This window comes from Geospiza fortis, unplaced genomic scaffold (genome assembly GCF_000277835.1).
Source record: "Geospiza fortis unplaced genomic scaffold, GeoFor_1.0 scaffold16, whole genome shotgun sequence".
Classification (NCBI taxonomy): Eukaryota; Metazoa; Chordata; class Aves; order Passeriformes; family Thraupidae; genus Geospiza; species Geospiza fortis.
In genome coordinates this window covers 9,638,769-9,644,740 of record NW_005054302.1, presented here as the reverse complement: position 1 = coordinate 9,644,740, position 5,972 = coordinate 9,638,769, and the positions used below count along the sequence as shown (strand labels likewise).

General features: G+C 40.6%; 1 protein-coding gene across 1 annotated transcript in view; it reads right to left on the bottom strand.

Annotated features, from left to right (window-relative positions):
- Positions 1-4,180, bottom strand: part of MTMR2 (myotubularin related protein 2) — a 41,244-nt gene extending 37,064 nt beyond the window's left edge. The window contains exon 1 of the mRNA XM_005417727.2: positions 4,070-4,180. The gene's annotated coding sequence lies outside the window, so the exon portion shown is untranslated. The remainder of the gene's footprint in view (positions 1-4,069) is intronic.
- Between the last annotated feature and the right edge of the window lie 1,792 nt (positions 4,181-5,972).

Here is a 5,972-nt window from a genome sequence, read left to right as displayed (position 1 = left end):
AATCCATACTGATAAAATATAGATCAGCAGCAGGAAGACTTAAGTACTATAAAATGCACAGACACGTCTCCTCATATGCACAGGAGAAAATACTGCCTACAGGACTTAGGAGCAAGAAGCTCACTGTATTTTATTAACCACCAACTTCCCAGATCTGTAATGGTTATTTATACACTCCAATCCCTTTGGCAAAGTTGGCTTTAAGGTGTTTTTAACATCTCAACCCAAATTACAAAGTATCTATGGATTTCCAAATCCATTTTCACTTCCAACTACTTCAATTCTGTTCTTGCCTGACCTATAACTTATGTTAAAACATATGGCAGGGTATTTGCTAAAAAATCCCTCCAAGATATATATACCCTAAATCAATTCTAAACAGCTTTGGATTTAAGATCAGGAAAGGGGTGGAAGAAGAACCCAAGAGTGCTTTGTTGCTTTTCTGTTGGGGTTTTGCTTTGCTGTTTTTTTTCTTTTTTTCTATGAAACTAACTGAAGCAGCCAAAAGTTATTTAGAGTTAGTTTATGAAGTGAAAATTCTGTAAACTTTCTACTGGAAAGGCAATTTAATCTCAGTTCCAGATACCGACATGCTCAATATACATTTAAAAAAACCCAAAACAAAAACAAATCTTCATAAAGCTTATTATTAAATACTTTGGAGAAAGATTTAGGAAAAATACTGCACATGCATTCAGTAGGAATCCCTAGTGGCTGTCTCATTTACCTCATTACACACATGCGCGTGCACACACAGAGTGTTAATTGCACTCCAAAAGAAAACTGCAGGCACAGACTGCAAGAAATTAGGTGGGTCCTTCCTCTGGTTCCCTCCTCCCAATGGACGCCTACTATTCTTCTAAAAATTCCCCACAGAAAAAGAGAGTGCTAATTGTAGCTATCACAAAGTGTTTTTCCATCGTCACAGAAATTTAATTCCTAAATTTGAGCCAATGCACACGCAGAGGCAGAGACCAAATAGAGGTAGGAGTGGTGATGAATCCACAGAGCAATTCACTCTAGCAGGGAAAATTTAAACACACAACAAGAGAATAATCCCATAACTGGCATATCCACATAAAAATCTTGAAAAGCTTATTTTCAGCCTCTTAAAGCTAACTGATGCAACATCTTCCTGTGAGAACATTGCATAGCCCAGGCACTTGCCACCCATACCACAGAGTTACCACAAAATGCATCAGTTCCCTCTTTAGGGCTTGTTCTCTTACATTCCTTCAGGAACAACATGGGGCCTCTTTTTGTCCCACAGTAGTGAGATGCTTAGCTCAAATCTCAGTACCTGAGTGCTCAAATCCAAGTAACACTTGAGAGTTCATGCTGTCTTGTCCCAAAGAAAGCTGCACAAGATGCTCAGGAGTGTAAGGAAAGAGCTAGAGCAGAGAACATGCTCGTGCCACTGTATCAGTTAATGGTACTGCCTCATCTGCAATATTCCTGGGAAGGCCACATCTCAGAAAGTTCAAAGAAAATAGCAAAAACTATCAGGACCTTAAAAAAAATCTCTCACAGAATTGACTTTCAAAACTTGTGAAACAGTCACATGACAGAGATGTCAATTCAAAGAAACTCAGACAAAGAATGACAAGCCCTGGGAAAGAATGTCCATTGTCCTCGACTCAAGACCTGAAAGAAATCAACATCAGCTGGCCATCACTCATACAACTGCTCCCTTTGGGAGCTGGCACCAGGCTGCAAGAGGAAGCCCAGGGAGCAAACAGTAACACACCAGCACCGACAGCGATGATTAGAGGGCAGATGGTGGGTCTGCAGCGGCACTGGCAATACCAGCACGACAGGCTGTACACAGGTAGAGAACAGACCATCTGACCCCCAAGAACTGCTCTCCAGCATAGGACAATCCCAGGAATGAGGAGTGAAATGACAAATGCATGAGTACCTTGAGGAGAATTAAGTCAATCTGTAGCATTGGAAACTGTCTCTTTCTCCCTATACTCTAATACAAGTAGAAGCATGGGAATGCATTCTCTCCACGTCTGCCTACCACTGACAAGCAGCCACTGGAGTGTAAAGGAATGACCCAGGTTTACACCTACACAGAGGTGCACTGCAGCCACTCACACCACCTCTGCAAGAGTAAGCTTTAGGTGAAGCACAGAAGACATGTGCGAAATTGTGCTCACACAGAGTTGATGCAGGTGAAGAGCAAGAAGCCAGCAGAAGCAGGTGCTCACACTTAGCCTGCAGTGACACTATTGTAAATAAGCAATCCTCTGCTTTACCATCTCTCCTGAAACACTACTCTAAAATGAAAGAGGAGCTGCATTTGTTCCAGTCAAGGCAGAACGTTAGATTGCTTAGAAATAAAAAAAGCAGGCAGGCTGTGAAGAAATCTCTCCTGCATATTATAGGAACTGTGGCACAGCATGAAATTATGGGCTCCTAATGGCCTCCAGGAACACATAGGCATCTTCTGCTCAAAAAAATCTCTCATGCAGCTAAGTGAACATCCCTCTGTGGACACTGTTTTTGATTGCTAGTGAGTACAGAGGCTCTGTTGAATGGGAAACCAGACAAGCTGAGGAGAACTGGAATCCTTGCCCAGACAGCTTACAGTTCACACAGATAAGGTGACAAAAGGGAGGAAAGAGTCACAAGACACAATCGGGATTGCAAAGAAAACATGTTGAGCCATCTTAACTACCAGAAGGGAAAGACAACTTCAGTTCTAAAAAGGAAACACTGGCTTGGTCTCTACTTCTAAAGGTAGTCCTCAAGTGTCACAAAAACTGTGAGAAGATGAGTTGGACATCAAAACTGAAAAAAGAATTCCACAAATGCAAACTTCAGTAAAAAAAAAAAAAGTTAAGTAAGTTTAATTTTTTTTATAATATCATATATATAACATAATATTATACAGTTACAGCTGTAGCAGAATTTGCAATCTTATTCATATCAACAAGCCACTTAGCCTCAGCCTAAAAATTATATTTTCTGTATGTTAGAGTGACTGAATACCCTGACTTCACAGGGGGAAAACTTCAGACATATTACAAATTTCCACACCCAGGCGTGTTCAGAAGATAACTATTTGCATCCATAGGCAAAAGGTTCAAACTATCATAAAATGCACATAAACTATTGATTAATTTCCAAATCTTAGCTTAAAATTGGCTAATAAGCTGCCTTTAGAAAGAAACATTCATATACTTGTCATGAACAGGTGGACTCTCTGTTATTAATTATGGATGACTGAGACAGCACTCACGGGATGAAAAATCATCACGGTTGTCAAAGGAATTAGCTTTGTACTCAGAGATTTTTATGCAATTTTACTGTGTTTACATTGTACAAAGATTCTCAACCACAGCTGAGAAATGCAGAAGTTGTTAATACAATGTACCACTACCAACAGTTTTATACCCACGGACTTTTTTTTTTAGAGCTAAGATATATCAACAAACCCCTTGGTTTCATAAGAGGAACATACAGAGAGCTTTCAAAACTCCTGTGACACCGAACTAGAACTCTGAATTTATAATTAACTAATCTAATAGCAGACTTAAAAGATCCCTGTTTGGACCTTTTTTATGTCAGAGCAATTCATTGTGACAGAAGATTATTTTTATCAGCTCGGAGATTACAATCTTTCTCTGAAAGAAGGTACTTCCAAGGACTCAGTGTTTACAAAGAGGCAGAAGCTCTCAAGACTGAACACCTCATGTATAAACACATATACATAACATACATACATACATAAGGAAGAAAAAGTATATATAACTGACAGGTTGAGGATTTCACTTAAAGCACCTAAAAGAAAATGGAGTGGCTTTGAAAATTCATCTCCAACTAAGGATTGCAGAGTCAGCTTTTTCAAGATTAAACACCTTTATAAAGAAGGATATCATATGGTAGAGATTAAACTTCAATTTCACCTGTTTGACTTCAGGTCCTTTCAGTAATTTGGCTAAATATATTTTGGCATTGCTGAAAGCTGACATTATTTTACCATAGCAAACTCACAGAAGCAAGATATTCTCTGAAGGAGGTCACATTTTTGTATTTTTTTATTTTTTAAGACAAAACATACCCTTAAATCTGGAGAGAAGTTGTCTGCTGAGGTGGAGATGGAGTCAGACGACAAAGCAGAAGCAGATTTGGTGTGAGTGGAATGGTCCGACTGCGACGTGGAAGCGCTATAAAGAGAAACACCAGAGTGCATCAAAACTGTGCTCAAGAAAGTTCAAAAGCTGACAAGTCTGGCCACTCTCTTACAACTGTATCAGGCATCTCCCACTGTTCCTACCCTTTCCACTCTCAGTTATTCAGCCCTCAGCAGTGATTTAAGAGAACTTGTCCTACTTGCCATTACCAGGCATTACCAAAGCGTACACAATGCATTACTAAAACTCGTCTCTGACTGAGCCAACATTAACACAACCACCACCTTGAGCAGAGGAAAAGCTGGGTGAGCAGCTGCAGTGGAGCTGCAGGTTGGGCTGTGTGTGATGAGAGCCTGAGCCAAGAGGCCAGAACTGCCAACCCTTTGCACAGCCAAGGGCCTGGGGACCTGTGGCTCGGCCAGGTAACTGAACACTCAGACACAACCAGCGCCAGTGACCCCAGACCATCCTGCATTTAGACTGGCAGGGTATAAGAGCCCAGGGCTTCCTTTGTTTGGGGTCCCTCCTCAGAGGCACCAGCTTGAGCTGCTATTTTATTTAGTTACTGCACCAAGATTAAGTTGTTTTAAGGATCAAGTCATCTTAGACCCTGCTGTGGGAAATCCGGGGTGGAGATGGTAACAAAACTTGATCTGTCTGTGAGTGCGGTGTGCGCAGCTGCAAAGGGGCTTTGCTCCCAGCTCAGGTGCTGAGAGAGCAACTGTCAGACTGGCTCCTGGATAGTTGGATGGGGAAGTTTCCTTAGCACAGGACCAAATCCTAAATTACTAAATCCTAAATTAGAAACTAAGGGCCTCCATTTCAGCCCTTCAGATGGGAGATATTAGTGCACTGCAAGGGGATGAAAACAGACAGACTCCTGAATGCGCGCCAGCACAGCCCCGACCGCAGCTGTACAGCGGGGGAAGAAATTCAGAATTAAAACTCTTTTCATCGCACACAACTTTTCTTCTTGTACACGTGTACAAAGCTGAGGAGAATAAAAAGATTCTCCCAGCATATGTCTCTGATGATATAAAATGCAATTCTCTAAATAACAAATCTAAAAAACAAAAATTTTCCTTCTCTATACAGTTTTCCTAATATAGCTGTAAACAATTAAAATAAGCTTATATTTTACAGCATTTTTATGCTGCAACCTCTTCTAGAACCCTAACTGCTTAAAATGAGTATTTGATACCAAGACTTTTAAAACCCCAGATGACTGCAAAGAAAGATCCTATGAGGTACAACGTTACTCCCTGAAGTCACTGTACAGTGATAAATACTACCAATTAATTCCCACACTCTTACCAACCCCACAAAGGTATTAGCTGGGTGTAAAGATACTCTTAAGGATCAGCTATGAGACTTGGAAGCTGAGCCTTGGCCGAAGCAGAATACCAGCAGGAGCATTACTGTTACTACTTATATTAATTAGACATGTGACAACCTAGAAATAGCTGTATCTGAGCTTCCAAAGGGCCTGGAGATTTGGTAATTGTCTGAAAATTGTTTTGCTCCTGATAAACAGCCACCAAAAGGCCAAAATGTTCCATTTTTATTTCTATTCTTTGGAGTTTGGCAAAGTATTGCACAGGGAGTGTTAAAAACAAAAAGGACGACAGAAAAATTGGGCTCTTGCTGGGAGTTAGGCCTGTCTGTTCAAGAATTAAAGAGCACTGGCACCTCTTTCATCCTATGAAGTAGAAACTTCAAAATGGAACCTTTAGGAACAGTAAAAAGTTATTTAAAATAAATTACACTGGTGTGCCAATTGATTAGCACAATTCCACTGAATGCACTTGTTGTACAAGGTTCAACAGCCAA